General features: G+C 41.3%; 1 protein-coding gene across 7 annotated transcripts in view; it reads right to left on the bottom strand.

The window, feature by feature from the left end:
• The window catches only part of trpm3 (transient receptor potential cation channel, subfamily M, member 3), a 746,932-nt gene that overhangs the window by 564,407 nt on the left and 164,799 nt on the right, over positions 1-17,726 (bottom strand). The gene's annotated exons all lie outside the window — the stretch shown is intronic.

Genomic DNA, 17,726 nt, shown 5'->3' with positions numbered 1-17,726 from the left:
TCGTCTGAGACCAGCCACTCGGACAGCTGCTGGAACAATCGGTTTGCATAACCAAAGAATTTCTGCACAAACTGTCAGAAACCGTCTCAGGGAAGCTCATCTGCATGCTTGTCGTCCTCATCGGAGTCTCGACCAGACTCCAGTTCGTCGTCGTAACCGATTTGAGTGGGCAAATGCTCACATTCGCTGGCATTTGGCACGTTGGAGAGGTGTTCTCTTCACGGATGATGCGAAGGAGATGTGTTGCACTGCATGAGGCAAATGGTGGTCACACCAGATACTGACTGGTATCCCCCCCAATAAAACAAAACTGCACCTTTATCAGAGTGGCCTTTTATTGTGGGCAGTCTAAGGCACACCTGTGCACTAATCATGGTGTCTAATCAGCATCTTGATATGGCACACCTGTGAGGTGGGATGGATTATCTCAGCGAAGGAGAAGTGCTCACTATCACAGATTTCGACTGGTTTGTGAACAATATTTGAGGGAAATGGTGATATTGTGTATGTGGAAAAAGTTTTAGATCTTTGAGTTCATCTCATACAAAATGGGAGCAAAACCAAAAGTGTTGCGTTTATATTTTTGTTGAGTATATATAAATGCAGTCCATTTACCATTTATATCTTTTCACTAAGGTACTTATATCATGTCTCCGTATACATTTCAACACGCTTTACTTTTTCTTGTCCCCCCCCCCCTTTTTTAAATATTATTATATTTATGGAATACTTGGAGGAGTAGGGTACAATTAGTTATACCTAACAGCTAACGTTAGCTTATCTAGCCGGCTGTAGCACCGTTTATCATAGCTTACAATATAGTTGGTTCTTTTTTGTTTGATAAACCACGTTAATTCATACTTTTGTCCACATTTATACCATTATTGTAGGTTTAACTACGCTATTATACTTTATATACTAATTACCATTTTTGTTTATCTTGTTAGCTTGCTAGGTACAGTTGGCTTATTAACAGCTAATTTAGCTCTTCTAACTATAACTAGCTTATTTTCGTTATTTACAATTTTATTTTACATGGTGTAGTTTTTTAATGATTCATCAGTTTATGTGTTCTTTAAAAGATATCAACATATAGTACCTACCTAAGTTCTTCAGTTTCCATTTGATAGCATATAGATTATGCTTTTCATTTTTCTATAGTATGCTAGCAGAGTTACTTTAGATAGATACCAATATACATTACATCAGAGCTTCTGTTTCTATAATAAAATACCACATTTATAGCTTAGCCTACTAACTATAATTAAATTTTACTACTAGTCTACATACTAAAATACCTATACTACAATCTTCTCCTGTATTAATATTTAGGTTTTAAAACCTACTCTTGTATATTATATAATATCATATTTTTTGTATATGTTGTTTATGACCCTTATTTAATTATCAGTTATATATAGTTATATATATGATGTCTTATCTTTCTTATATTTATTATTATATATATCCTTTTTTTCTTGAGCTGCTTGGATGGGTAGGGAGAGTTCCCATGGGATAACAAGGCTTTTCAACCTACCATCCCTGGTTCTCAAGACCAGGCACCTAAGTGGCTCTACTCTACTCTTTTCTACTCTTCTATTTTACTCTTCCTTTTTAGATATTTAGATATATCTTAGTATACTAGCATAGTTCCACCTTAGAACTGGAATATAATATATAAGATATACCTACTGAATTTTCATGAACCGTCGTGCTGGCGCCGTGCACGCCAGCTCGTCGGTGCGATGTTTCGTGGTGCGCAAATTTGAACACTTTCGCTCTGTTTGACATTTTCGTCCACACGTTGTCCACACTTCGCACTATGTGTGAAGGGGTCATAATGTTTAGATACCTCAGAAGAGCATCTGAGAAGAGAAGAATGTGACACCATTAGGTGCCTATTCAGCAATATTTAGACACTGCCATGTGGCGAATTTGAGGGGGTTAATGATGTGCATACACAGACAACATGAACTATAACTATAGAAATACTACAGAATTAAAAAAAACTACAGAAAACTACAGAACTATAGCATTTTTTAGCTATTACAAGCAGGGAAAATTTTAACTTTGCTTAACCATGTGACATTTCCAGCCCAGACTCACACTTTTTTACGTGCCCCATCGTGAAATAAGTGATTTCTAACCCTACCCCTTCACCCCCTTCCCCTACCCCAAATGAACCCCGCGCTTAGCAATTGTCTATGCTGCCTATAGGCCAGAGCCAGGTATATACGAGGTCTGTTAGAAAAGTATCCGACCTTTTTATTTATGCAAAAACCATATGGATTTGAATCATGTGTGATTGCATCAGCCAAGCTTGAACCTTCGTGTGCATGCGTGAGTTTTTTCACGCCTGTCGGTTGCGTCATTCGCCTGTGAGCAGGCTTTGTGTGAGCAGTGGTCCACCCCTCTCGTCGGATTTTTATTGCGAATAAAATGTCTGAACGATTTGGAGCTTTGCTGTATCAAATTTTTCCAGAAACTGTGAGAGACCTCCAGGTGGACACCATTTGGAAAATTCAGATGGCTTTCAGGGACGATTTTATGGGGATTACACAGATTAAGGAGTGCTCCAGTTGGTTTAAAGACCGCCCACAGCGTCTGAGAGTGCGGCGCACTCCGAGCGCCGATCGACAGGCTGAAACCCCGTTGAAACAACCAGATCATTTCCAAAGTGAAGGCTTTGTTGATCCGGGACATCGTCTGACTTCCACAGAAATGGCAGAAGACGTGGACATCACCACTTTTTCGGCACATTCCACTGTTACAGGAGTTTTGTCATGGAAAGAGAAGCGGAGGGATGCGACACGGAGCCGCTCATGGCGCGGACAAAAGCACCTCCGTGTTGGTCTCACAGGACGGCTTTCAGATGGCTTTCAGACGGCTTTTAGGCGGCTTTCGGTGGCTTTTCTGTCGTGTGACTATCCGAGAAATTGTGGATGAGCTGGACATGCCAGGACATGTCCTGTGAGGCTTCATCACGGTGTTGCTTTGCGCCATGTGGCTCTGTCCCGACGGGCGAATTCTCTCCCGCTCCTCTATCCATGACAAAAAACTCCTGTAACAGTGGAATGTGCCGTTCATTTCCAAAGTGAAGGCTTTGTTGATCCGGGACGTGTCCTGACGTCCACAGAAATGGCAGAAGACGTGGACATCAGCACTTTATCGACACATTGAGACGACATGCGAAATTCGCACGTCTAGGAGAGTCACCCTTTCTATGCAAATGCGTCCCCAATTCCAATGAAGTTGGGATGTTGTGTAAAATGTAAATAAAAACAGAATACAATGATTTGCAAATCCTCTTCAACCTATATTGAATTGAATACATTGCAAAGACAAGATATTTAATGTTCAAACTGGTAGACTTTTTTGTTTTTGTGCAAATATTTGCTAATTTTGAAATGGATGCCTGCAACACATTTCAAAAAAGTTGGGACGGGGCAACAAAAGACTTGGAAAGTTGATGAATGCTTAATTTGAAACAGGTGAGTGTCATGACTGGGTATAAAAAGGAGCATCCCGAAAAGGCTCAGCCATTCACAAGCAAAGATGGGGTGAGGATCACCACTTTGTGAACAACTGTGTGAAAAAATAGTTAGCGATTCATCATCTACAGTCCATCAGAAGATTCAAAGAATCTGGAGAACTTTCTACAACACAGTTCGTCGCTACATCTACAAGTGCAAGTTAAAACTCTACCATGCAAAGAGAAAGCCATACATCAACAACATCCAGAAATGCCGCCGCTTTCTCTGGGCCCGAGCTCATTTGAAAATGAACAGACGCAAAGTAGAAAAGTGTGCTGTGGTCTGATGAGTCCACATTTCAAATTGTTTTTGGAAATCATGGACGTCGTGTCCGCTGGACAAAAGAGGAAAATGGCCATCCAGATTGTTACCAGCGCAAAGTTCAAAAGCCAGCATCTGTGATGGTATGGGGGTGTGTTAGTGCCCATGACACGATCAATGCTGAAAGGTACATCCAGGTTTTGGAGCAACACATGCTGCCATCCAGGCAACATGTTTTTCAGGGACGTCCTTGCTTATTTCAGCAAGACAATGCCAAGCCACATTCTGCAGTGTTACAACAGCGTGGCTTCGTAGTAAAAGAGTGCGAGTACTGGACTGGCCTGCCTGCAGTCCAGACCTGTCGCCCATTGAAAATGTGTGGCACATTATTACCCTGGACTGTTGAACAACTGAAGTCGTACATCAAGCAAGAATGGGAAAGAATTCCACCTACAAAGCTTCAACAATTAGTGTCCTCAGTTCCCAAACGCTTATTGAGTGTTGTTAGAAGGAAAGGTGATGTAACACAGTGGTAAACATACCGCTGTCCCAACTTTTTTGAAACATGTTGCAGGCATCCATTTCAAAATGAGCAAATATTTGTACAAAAACAATAAAGTTTATCAGTTTGAACATTAAATATCTTGTCTTTGTGGTGTATTCAATTGAATATAGTTTGAAGAGGATTTGCAAATCATTCTATTCTGTTTTTATTTACATTTTACACAACGTCCCAACTTCATTGCAATTGGGGTTGTAGATATGAAGTGTATCAGTGAGGACATGGCTCACTGACATGACAGATCAGAAATCAGCCCACTATATGCAGCACATTGATTCAGGTCAAAGGTCAGTGTTGAGTGGTCATAAGTGTTCTGCCAAATACCTGTTTGAAGATTAATACTTAATGTAAGCGTGACATTTACACTTATGTTGAGGTTAAGGTCATTTCAAAGGTAACTTTAGGCATGATGTTCTGATCATTATCGGTCAGGTTATGGGAGATGGAACGCAATATGTCAGAGTGTGTGTGTGTGTGTGTGTGTGTGTGTGTGTGTGTGTGTGTGTGTGTGTGTGTGTGTGTGTGTGTGTGTGTGTGTGTGTGTGTGTGTGTGTGTGTGTGTGTGTGTGCGTGTGTGTAAAGGTTTACCACAGTGACATTTAGGGGCCTGTCCCACTGGGGAGAGGATTAATTGTGCATGAATTGAGTATACAACGTTCGGGCGTTCGTTGTTGCCCACAACAAAAATGGCCAAAAATGACAAATGTCCCAGTATGAATTATGGATATATTAATAATATATAGCGAATATATGATGAACAATCACGGTTATATAACGCATGTAGTGAGGAAACTGATCCGACACATTGAGATTATCATGGCAGTATTACGGGTGTATTATGAATGCATCGCGCATGTGTTGCGCGTGCACGGCATCTGCATTGCGGTCATAAAATAAGCGCACTCGGGCCGTCGGCATCACTATTCACACCAACAATACAGCCTCTGGAGCATCTGCTGGACTTGGACAAGTTGATCACAGAGTCAGTGTTCATTTTGTCATGCGAGGGTTAACTGTTCATGAGTTTGGGGAGCGGGAGGGGGGAAGCCGCTCGGGGTGTGACACTGTTTTTTTTTTTTCTTTTTTTTTGAGAGAGTGTCACAGAAAACAGACTTCAGCGTGAGTTGTGGCTATAAACAGCAACTCTTCCTTTTGTTGGTGTTAAATAAAAGTCCTGGATTTCAGCAGCTATTACGTCTTTGTGAATTTACACAGCCGGACCGGCACTGACTGGCAGGTATGTCGCTTTCTGCCACACTTTGAGTTTACGTGACGTGTTTGTTATGCATTCACAGATTGTCCGCAAATCAACTGCAAAGCAGATGTAATAAAAACGCTTTATTCGTGGTCAATCTGTATGCATTCGCTACAACATATTTTAGTTTGTGATGTGGACATGATGGGCACGATATATATCTGTTTTACACACTGTCCCAGTCCGCTGCCAAGCCGCAAATCCCCGTCAGTTGTGGATATCAGCGGTTAACGGCAGATATACAGCGCATACAGTGAGTATTTATTGTGTATGAATTGAGTATATATGGAGTATTTAAAGCAAATATTATCCCCATCCAGATTTTTGAACAGCTCAAAAATCCTGGCTGCAGACATGCGTGCCTCTGCGGATGATCACGGGTGTGTTCGGATGACGGCCGACCCATACAGGCATGTTACACGGATATTGCGAATGTTTGGCGAATATGGGCCAATTTTGTGCGCAATCCATACGCAAATCCTCCTAAACGCCAGTGGGACAGGGCCCTTAGATGGGATGAACCAAATTACTAAATACATTTATTCTGAAAATGTTGGGTTTTTCAACATTGATGCTCTCAAATGACTGAACAGCGACAATAGATGTGACTTTCAGTATGTATTTGGAAACAAAGGCTGTGAACAGCACAGCACACATCCACATTCCCACAACACTGAATGTATCTGGGACATCATTTACATCAATCATTAAGAAAAACAAACTGCATGATTGTGTATGGTATAAAGTATATGCCAGGAGGAGGCAGTTCTCAAAACCTGAGTGACTGTACAAGAAGACGACGAGTGAGAAAAGTGACCAAGACAACCAGAGAGCCCAGAATCAGTTACAGGATTCTGGGGGGGGGGGGGGGGCTGCGATTGGAGAAATTGTGTACAGTGCAAGTTTTGAATTTTGCATCACCAATTATACAGCTTCATAGCTGAGTGGAGCAAAGAAGGATTTTAATACAATGAAATAGATCAAATCTGGACTTACATCTCCCTATACCACTTCAGCATGAAGCTGTGTAAGGGGTGATGCAAAATGCAAAACTTGCACTATGCACTCTCATCCCAACCACAGAAGCCTACAATGTTTTCACGATTGCCTGTTAGCCTTTGTCGTTTTCCTTTGTGGTGTTGTTTTTTATGTAAGATTTATTTGCCCTATTGAGATATCCCACAATCCCTTGTATGCCAGAGAGTCGCTGTAGTCTAAACAACATAGAGAATCCACATGACGACAATTGCAAATTAACATTATACTACCGAAAGGTAATTTGTTTATGCTTTTCATAACATTAATAAGAGGCTGCATGCATGAGACCCTGAAAACTCACTAAAACAAATATTCCAAATAATCCATGTCTGCTATATTTAATTTGTGTGGATCTTCATAAACGCAAACCGAATTTCAGACATTTTATATATATTACTCTGGAACAAAGAGGACAAACAGTACTGTAAAGGACAGTAAGCAGGGAGTTTAAGAGCAAACTTCACTTTCCTCCAGAACGACATGAACAGAAAACGATCACACCTCACGGCAATTCCCATTGAAAATAACGGAGGAACAACCTGAGCTTCTCGCATGTTTACATAAACAAACACAAAAACAATGTCTAAAACCCCAGAGAATATATACACAAGAGTTAGGCACAATATACAAAGAGTTTTATGTTGCGATGTTAATTTTGTTGTCCATGTGCAGCGGTTAAAGTGCAGCCTGATCAGAGTGTCTCAATGCAGTTCTCAACGTTAATGACATCTCACAGAGCGGTGACCTTTTCGAAGTTTTATGAGATTTTGTCACACCATGCATCTGACACATGGGGTGACACTGCTGCAAACTTTCAGCAAAGGTGTCCAGTGGCAGGTACACATGCCACTGCACACCTTTGCTGAAAGTTTGCTGGCAGTGGGCCAAGCAGTCACATCATGCGTCAGACGCAGCTTTGACACATATGGTGTAAGTCTGGTCCATACGTTGATTGTACTCTGTTGTCCAGTACCGGCAGGGACTGTGCAAAGACACAGCTCTCCCTCCCACTCCGGTCCTGTGTTTGCCAACCAGACGTTTGGAAATCGGGCAGACTTCAGCAACTTTTATGGCCGTCTGACAGCAGTCTGTGTCATCTACCTGTTGTCCACATACGCTTTGGATGTCATTGTGCAGGTGTGGACGAGGTAATCTGGATGCGTTCTGACACACCTGACCACACCTCTTTTCCTCCTGACTGCGTCCAATTATGACAATATTTGCAGTTTTGGCCTGGTTCCTGCCCATTCATGCTATGTGTGACAGGGGCTTAAGTCACACAAATTTAATCTGTCTCATTCCTTCTGAATTTCATTCCCCTTCTCTCCAGAGAGTATCCATACTTGTCTCAACCTGCTCCCTACTCTCACTACACATAACATCAACTGCAAATGTCACTGCTGTCACACTGTCCTTATATCCTGCACCAGTCTCACATATCTCCCTGCTACTCTCAATTTCCTGACACAATACCACAACTCTCCTCTCGGCACAATATCACAGGCTTTCTCTACATCCACAAACACACAGTGTAACTCCTTCTGACTTTCTCGATATTTTTCCATCAGCCCTCTCAGAGTAAATACTGCATCCAGAGTGCTATTTTGCTATTTCTCAACATTATACTGTATTATACTGTATTACTGTATTCATTTTCTGCCACTTATCTGAGTCCAGGTCATGGCTTCAGCAGACTAAACAACTCAGCTCACACATCTCTATTCTCAGTCAAGTCCTGTAACCCTTCCGGGGGATCCTGAGGTGTTGTCAAGCCAGCTGGAAGATATCATCACTCATCTTTTCCTTGGCCTTCCCTGAGGAATCCTCCCATTTAGACATGCCTGGAAGGCCTCCCTAGAGATATGACTGGGGCATCTGTCCTGAATATTGAGCTCCTCACACTGTCATTAGATGTAAACCCAAATTCCACAGAGTGGAACCTCATTTCCACTACTTATATCCAAGACCTTGTACTTCTCTGTCACTACCCAAAGCTCATGACCATACGTAGGTGTGGATAGGAGAGTAAATCAGCTGGGAAATCGAGACCCTCACTTTCTGTCTTAACTCTGTCTTTACTAATACTGCATCTACAGGACCTTGGACACAGCACCGATCCATCTGTCAAGGTCACACTCTATGAACAAGATCTCAAGATATGTTAACGTGGGGCAATAACTCTCCCCTGACCCAAAGGAGACAATCAACCCTGTTATGACAAAGGACCATGGTATCAGATTTGGAGGTGATGATCACCATCCCAGTCGCTTCACATTCGGTCTCAAGACTGTCTCACCGCATCCCTGAATGACAACTTCACCATCTGTCAACTTCCACCATCTGATACTTGGTTCAGCTCTCACTCTCTTCTTCTTCTTCTTCACCTCTAAAATCATCCTACAAACCATCATTCAATGCTTCTACATACACTACACACACACTGAGAGCATCTTACAGTCTCCTATTTGTTTTAGGTTGAATCAACTGCATAGGACATAGTCACCCTGTGTGCAACTTCTTCCACAATTTCAACATAAAAATGTTTTTTTCTACAGATAAATTTTTTCAAAATCCACCACTGTCTGCCATCCTACATTTTTCTCCTTGATATTGTATCTACCCATCACCTCCTCATCGCCTCTTTTCTCTTTATCAACACGCCCACTGACATTTGTCCCAATTTTCACTCACTCTTTTGGGTACACTCTGTACCACCTCATCTAACTCAATCACTCCAGAAATCTTGTTTCTACCCCATTTCAAATCTTACTTGTGTGCTTATGCAGTGATGACCTTCATCATCCCTTCAATTTCTAGCTTCACACATTCTGTCAGACACACACTTTGCCACACTTCCCACCCCCATGCTTCACGGTTGGGACAGTGTTCTTGGGGTTGTTCTCATCCTCCAAACAGGGCAAGTGGAGTTGATACCAAAAACCTCTATTGGTCTCATCTGACCACATGACCTTCTCCCATGCCTTCACTGGATCATCCAGATGGTCATTGGTAAACTTCAAACGGGCCTGGACATGCGATGGCTTGAGCAGGGGGACCTTGCTGCCCTGCAGGATTTTAAACCATGACGGCACAGTCTTACTAATGTATGTTTGTGACTGTGGTCCCAGCTCTCTTCAGGTCATTGACAAGGTCCTCCCTTGTAGTTCTGGGCTGATTCCTGACCTTTCTCAGAATCATCCTTAACCCATGAAGTGAGCTCTTGGATGGAGCCCCAGACTGAGGAAGCTTGACACTTATCTTGTGTTTCTTCCAATTTTTAATAATTGCACCAACAGTTGTTGCCTTCTCTCCAAGCTGCTTGCCTGTTGTCCTGTAGTTCATCCCAGCCTTGTGCAGGTCTACAATTTTGTCCCTGGTGTCCTTAGACAGCTCTTTGGTCTTGGCCATGGTGGACAGGTTGGAGTGTGATTGATTGAGTGTGTGGACAGGTGTCTTTTATACAGGTAACAGCTTCAATCATGTACAATTAATACAGGTAAAGAGTGCAGAATAGGAGGGCTTTTTAAAGAAAAACTAACAGGTCTGTGAGAGCCAGAATTCTTTCTGGTTGGTAGGGGGTCAAATACTTATTTCATACAATATAATGCGAAGTATTTAAAAATTACACAATTTGATTTTCTGACTTTGGTTTTAGAATCTGTCTCTCACAGTTGAAGTGTACCTACGATAAAAATTACAGACCTCTCCATTCTTTGTAGGGGGAAACTTGCAAAAACGACAGTGGATCAAATACTTATTTACCTCAATATATAAATATATTGAATATATAAAAAAAAATCACTTTCTAAAATAACTTACAAAAGATATTGAACTTTTTGTAGGATATTATTAAAAAAAAAATCTTAGATGCAGCATATCATGGACAAAAATTCAGAATTGGACACCAAAACATGCAATTTGGTGTGTGTGTGTGTGTGTGTGTGTGTGTGTGTGTGTGTGTGTGTTACATTCTAAGTCAAAAACATCTAAGTTTATTTGTAGTTTCTTAGTTCAAGAGGAATTTTTGTGCAGCCCAGTGTATCTGTCCATGGTGAAACCTATAGGCAACAGGATGCACTTTTCTCTCTGGTCCAGTGTAGCACATGATATTTGGTATTAGATCTTGTGAAGATTAATGTGTTGGACTGTCATGTAAGATGAATTTTCATTTTCCATTTAATGATATGGTATTTCAAAACAGATCTTATCCAGGCTTTCTAATGAAGGGAACCACAAGACTAAAGGGGTGGGGGCTTGAAAAAGATGCAGACAGGGAAGATAAAAGAGAGAACGAGTAGAGAGAAAAGAGCTGAAGTACAGATGGGAAGGAGGGGAACAAAGTGAATGACTTCATGACAAGAAGCAGACAAAGGATTTGCACTGTATGCAGCACATGCGGTATTTTCTATACAATTATTGCACCGCACTGCAGAGGATTTCCTCAGCGAGTGAGAAGAAGTGAAGTAGAACTCCTTTAATGAAGATATGTGATAGAACAGCAGATAGTTTAATGCAATATGATGATCAGAAATGAGATAGGAGAGCGCCCAATCAAAACACAGAATCAGACTTAGGAAAAAAAATCAGCTTTTAAAAACCCCAAAATGGAAAGTGGGACACAACTGAAATTGATACAATTGAAGTGAGTATGAAATAAGTATTAAAGCTGCCAAGAGAGATTGAAGGAAGAGACATTATTAAATTTACAACTTTGTGTTCAATATTGTTTCCCTGTTTCACACTTTATCCCACTGAGTCTGCAGAAAATCCCCCGCTTCAACTTGGAAAAGTGGCAGCTGTCAGTGTTGCAAATACATAATTATTTCAGAACCTGGCTCACAAAAAACTAATAAGAAAGCAGGGCTGAGAGGTTTAGTACATCATCTATAGCTGCCGATAATGTATAGAAACCTCCTGTGGTTGGACTCACGGAGGAGGAGGGGGGAACTTTACTGCACCCCCTCCTTTTTTCTCACGTTTGCTGCATTGCTGCACTTCCCTGTGTAATATCAGCTAAACAGGAGAGCAAATGACTTTTTCTTGTTTGTTTTTGATTTTGTTTTCTCTCAGGGCTGCTTTATATTATGTGATATTCTGAGTTTCTCACTTATGCTTCTCCTTCTTATACTGCTATTACCACTTTGACTTGTTTTGTCTGTGTATGTTTATGCAATTCTGTGGTGGGTCAGCGAGCTTTCTGTTTTGACAGGCAGGTACTTTTTGTGATTTTACTGTATGTCAGGACTACGGCCAATTTGGGGGCTTGTGTTTGCCCCAAAGACACTTCAGCGCACAAGCCAGGAGTAGATGACAAATTATCTACAAGAGTGAAAGGGTAAGTTTACAAGAAGGTAGTGATTCCAGTGATGGTGCATGGTTTTGAGACAGTGGTGCTAACAAAAAAGACAGGAGGCAAACCTGGAGGTGGCAGAGCACCAATTTTCCTTGAGAGTAATGGACAAGAATAGGCACAAAAAAAAAAAAAAAAAAAAAAAAAAAAATATATATATATATATATATATATATATATATATATATAATATATATATATATATATATATATATATATATATATATATATATATATATACAGTATAAGCGAGACAGCACAGGTAGAACTGACTGGAAACAAAGTGAAAGAGGTGAGACTGAGATGGTCTGGACATGTACAGAGAAGGACTGAAGGTTAGAGTGAGAGAATGAAGCCGAGGATGGAACCACCAGGCAGGAGGAGAAGAAGGAGGCCAAAGTGGAGGTTTACAGTCGTGGTGAGGGAAGACATGCTGGAGGTTGGTGTGACCCAGGGGTGGGCAACTTGTTCCAGAAAGGGCCAAGAGGGTGCAGGTTTTCTTTGCAGCCACTGACTCCACCAGGTGATTTCACTGATTATCACTTTGAGCAGATGGAATCAGTTAATCACTGAAATCATCTGGTAGAAGCAGTGGCTCCAAAGAAAACCTGCACTCTCTTGGTCCTTTTTGGAACAAGTTTCCCACCCCTGGTGTGACCCATGTAGACGCAGAGAACAGGGTGAGAGGGGTGGTCTAGTAGTAGTACTAGTAGCAGTAGTAGAAGAAAAAGAAGGAGTATTCTTGTATCTTAGATGGGAAACCATGTTCCACAAAAAAGCATCAGTTTACAGTTTTTTGCTCCAGGCAGTCACAGTTTGAATTCAATTTATTTCATTTATATATCGCCAAATCACAACGAAGCTGCCTCAAGGCGCTTCACACAATTAAGGTTGAACCTTGCCAACCCCTACAGCAAGCACACAGGCAACAGTGGTAAGGATAAACTCCATCTGATTATATTGAAGAAGAAACCTCAAGCAGACTAGACTCAAAGGGGGTGACCCTCTGCTTGGGCCATGCTAAGAAAAAAGTTTACAATACAAAAACACAACACAACAACAACTGACAAGAGTCCAGTCACCATGCAGGCTGTGTGTGTTACACATGCCATGCAGGCATCCAGTAACCTTAAAGATCAATCAATCAATCAATTTTATTTATATAGCGCCAAATCACAACAAACAGTTGCCCCAAGGCGCTTTATATTGTAAAGGAAGGCCATACAATAATTACGTAAAAACCCCAACGGTCAAAACGACCCCCTGTGAGCAAGCACTTGGCGACAGTGGGAAGGAAAAACTCCCTTTTAACAGGAAGAAACCTCCAGCAGAACCAGGCTCAGGGAGGGGCAGTCTTCTGCTGGGACTGGTTGGGGCTGAGGGAGAGAACCAGGAAAAAGACATGCTGTGGAGGGGAGCAGAGATCAATCACTAATGATTAAATGCAGAGTGGTGCATACAGAGCAAAAAGAGAAAGAAACACTCAGTGCATCAGATAACTTCAATGTTGTGCACCAGTTCAGGGGAGGAACTCATTAGTGAAATCACGTGTGCAGTTGATATACGTAGAGGAATAAAGTCCAACAAGCTGTTGGACCTTAATGAGTATGGTTGGCTGTCATCATCTCACACCTTCCCAAGATATCACTGGACTCGAACCTAAAATAATCCCTTATTTTACCAATAAAACCTCAATTAGATTAAACCATTTTAAATGGCACAAAACAGTTACAGACTAACAAAGCACAAATATACAACCACAAGAAAGCCATAAATCCACCATGTGATGAAAACACTCAAACCTTGATCAACATCAAATTACTACTGTAGAAGAAAAGAAATGGATTAGAGCATTGTTGGTAGTCCTGAACATTACCTCACAGAAGCCAAAGAATCAAAATCACACATTAGTAATTCAAAACAAAACAGACATTTCATTTTAACATCTCTTTGCAAAATGTTTCAGTGATCCAGACAGCAGCATATGTTCTGTGGTATAAAACAAAGGCTTTTCATTTGCTGAATTCTACAGTTCCCGAAAAGCCGTAACAACGGGGGACAGGTTTTTATGAGGATAATGAACTTCATATAGTGCTGTTTTTGAACAATTTTCTAATTAGACAGACCAGCAGGTGCTAGTGGACCCGATTAAACCTGCCTTTCTTGTCTTTCACCTCTATGTCTAATAGCGACGTTACTCTTCCGTGAAGTGGCACTTGACCAATTGCTTTTCCACTTTAAAGGTCAATATCATGCTCCTGTAATGATTTTAATTACTTGCTCAACACTAGTGTCAGTGCAGGCTTGATTCATTGTGAGTTTGGGTTCACACAAGGCTACAGACGTAATTAAAGAGCATCACCAGTTCTGTAGGCGACAACAGTTGAATCTAGGGATGCTCTCCAATGAAATGCATTTGCACTTCCTGAACTTCCGAAAGTCAATTGGTGTTTCACAACTTTATTGCTTCTTACTTCAACCGTAACACACGTACTTGTGTGCAGTTTAACAAAAAATAAGGAGCTGTACCGTCATTCACACAGGAAACAACATCCCCAAAAGCTCTTTATCATTTTTCCTGAAAGTTTCCTGAAAGCATCTAATCACACAGGCTCGGCTGCGACGTGATTAATCGTGCAACCCTAATTATTATGATAATGATGATCAATCATTAGGCTATTGTGGTGCTGTATGCACAGCACATGATGTGTGTGTGGTGAGAACGGCAACTCTAAGTAACAATATCTTCATCAAATACTTGCAATGAATGAATCAAAGATAAAAACCTACCTACGCCCACCCCCCAACACCCCACCACCACTAGGACTGGGGCATATAGGGCGGGCCAGTTATGGTCAGTGGATAAAAAAAAAATCACAATCACTGACAAAAGTGCATGCCTACGCACAAACAAATACACAGCCTGTCAGGCAAATTTTCATCCACTCTCAAGGCAGAAAATGTCCCTGACACCCTATAAATTATATTCACACTTACACACACTCAAAAATATACAGCTGGAGAGTAGTAAGTCAGAAGGACACAGGGAAAATTGCTTCTCATTGCAAAAATGTCCAACAGTAACAACAGGTTTATTGTGTTAATCAAGCACTGACAGCCAGTTGTGGACCTGCAGGAGACACCAGACAGCAAATGCTGTTTTCTCCTTCACAAATCAGGGTTTTGTCCTGCTACATCTGACATTACACTGATAACTTTGACAAGATCTGACTTATCTTTCACTAGGCATCTACAGACTGGTTATTACATCATCAGCGCCATAAGGACCAGCACATACAGTTGCATGTCTGCTTGCCTTTATAGTCCACCACTAGGGGCAGTGATGCATGCACAGCCCAGTCTCATGTTTTTGTTTTTTCATGATACTGTCATGAAATGTGTCACATTTTCCTGACTGTTTCGGTCACTGTTTTTAAATCTAAATCTTGTCCTAAGCCTAAACCTAACACCTCCATATCACCCCAAATTGGTGATACCATCACAAAATAATTTGCTGACATTGTCATGAAAATGTAAATGTAACACATTTTGTGATGGTATCACCAACTTGAGGTGAGAGCAGGTTGTGCATACAGCTCCAGAAACTGCAGCGTAAAAATGCAGAAGAATAAGTCAGGAGGTTTCAGGCCACACAACACGTCTCCAGCCATGGGGAGGTGAAAAGCTGTGATAAAATATGGTCCAACCAGAGTTTACTTGGGTCTTGTTTTTTGTTTTGTTTTTTAGTTACTACTGTTATTTCATTGTTAACTTTTGTGTTCAATTCAAAATCACTGTCCTATGAGTGCCCTTTGATAGAGTGGCAGCTTGTCTAGGGTGTACCCTGCCTCTCACCCAATAATCACTAGGTTAGGCTCCAGAATTCCGTCACCCTTAACTGGAATAGGCAGGTTTTAGAAAATGGATGGATGAATGTTCTATGCATTTATGAAAAGTGCATGTGACTGCTGGATTGAATAAATACACTGGAGTTCAGACTTAGATTGCGCTCATTTGAGGCATCAACGATGATGGACGATAACATGTTCTGTCCCAGTCAATGCCTCATTTGTAGACCAACACGCCCACTTTTGTTTAAGTGGTTAAATGGTATTGTGACTTCGAGAATGAGGGCACAGAGTGTAAAAACTGTGCTGGGTAGAAACAGAAATGGCACATGTTGGAAGATTGTTTGTCGATTGGGCCCACTGTATTGGACACTTGTTGGAGACACGGACAACAAATGAAAGCAGAGTTACTTTAATTCAGAAAGTGCGGCAGAGCTAACAACAAACATTTTGGAATATGACATTCAGTACTGATGCAAACAGTTTCAATCACAGGATGGAAATCAATTGGAGAGGCAGTGGCATAGGTTAAAGTCTGGTAAACAGCACAGACAACACTGTAGTGATGATGTAATCTACAAACAAATCCTACTCAAATAGTGATACACAGCTGTCAGACTGATATTCAAGTAAACCTGTTTCAGTGTACTCGTTCAAAAGCCAAAAGTGTCTATTGACTGTTCTGTTTTTTTTTTTTTCTAATTTGAGTTACATATTGTTGGATTATTGTTTTCCTTAACAACTTTACCGGTAGATTTTTGTTTTTGAGAGGAAAATTACCACAAAGTGCAATTTAGAAAGTCCATTTTTAAAGACAGAATGACCTGAAGTTATGTGTTATTGATTATAACATCTACTGAATAGATATACAAACAGGACTTCATCCTCCTCTAAATTCCCAAATACAGCTTGTCAGTAAATCTAGTTTAGGCACATCTGCAAGCACACACAGACGTTGAGCTCCCCCCATATGCACATTCTATCAAAGATTACCGTTATTCATTTAACCGCCGGTCTATACAAATGCAAATTTACACAAGTGCAAGCACACTGGCTGCTCCGATCAACATCACAGCACTGCATTTTGTGCGAGACACTTTGATACAACCAGATCAAAGCCGATTGAGGAACGCAGCACGCAAGACCTCCAACAACAGACCTCGTCCTGGCTGGCTTCTTTTTAGCAAACAGATGAACAAACATGTTATATCCTCAAAAATGTCTTTAAACAAGCTTTAAAGAAGCATTCTGGCTTTACTCTGGGTGTGCAGACATATGAATAAGGTATGGTTTCTATAAAAACCAGGCCAGCTCTCCCAAACAAACAATATGGAGACATTTGGCTTCACATGGAGGTGCACCACGCAACACAGATATTTATTGGAACACCTGCCGACTGGGATTTGATGCTGCACATCATCTGCTCGCCCATCTTTATTAATCCCCTCTTCCTTCATATTCTGCCTCTTTGATTCGCCATCTGCCCTCCCCACCCCATGATTCTTTCCTCTTCTTTTCACACTTTCACCTTGACCCTTTGTACCATCCTCTTATTGTTTTGCAAAGCCAGACTCATATAATCTACTTTCACCCTCTGTCGCTTGTTGTCTCTCATCCTCTCCTCTGCTTTTGTATCCTTTCCTCCCATTGCCCCCCCCCCCCCCCCCCCCCCCCCCCACACACACACTACACTGTCACCCTCTTTTTTTTTTTCCATTTCCAGCTCTGGCTCCCTAAGTGCATCACTCTAACGTCAAGCCCCCTCTTTCTTGTGTCTCCATTTTTATCCTCTACTTTGTGCACATCACAACACTTCCGAATGTTCTTGTTTCCCTCTGAGTGTTCTGTAGGTGAACAGTTTACCTGACTTTTGTCTTTA

Source organism: Thalassophryne amazonica, chromosome 5 (assembly GCF_902500255.1).
Source record: "Thalassophryne amazonica chromosome 5, fThaAma1.1, whole genome shotgun sequence".
NCBI lineage: Eukaryota > Metazoa > Chordata > Actinopteri > Batrachoidiformes > Batrachoididae > Thalassophryne > Thalassophryne amazonica.
The sequence above is the reverse complement of the archived record's forward strand: the minus strand, read 5'-3'. Positions and strand labels throughout refer to the sequence as shown.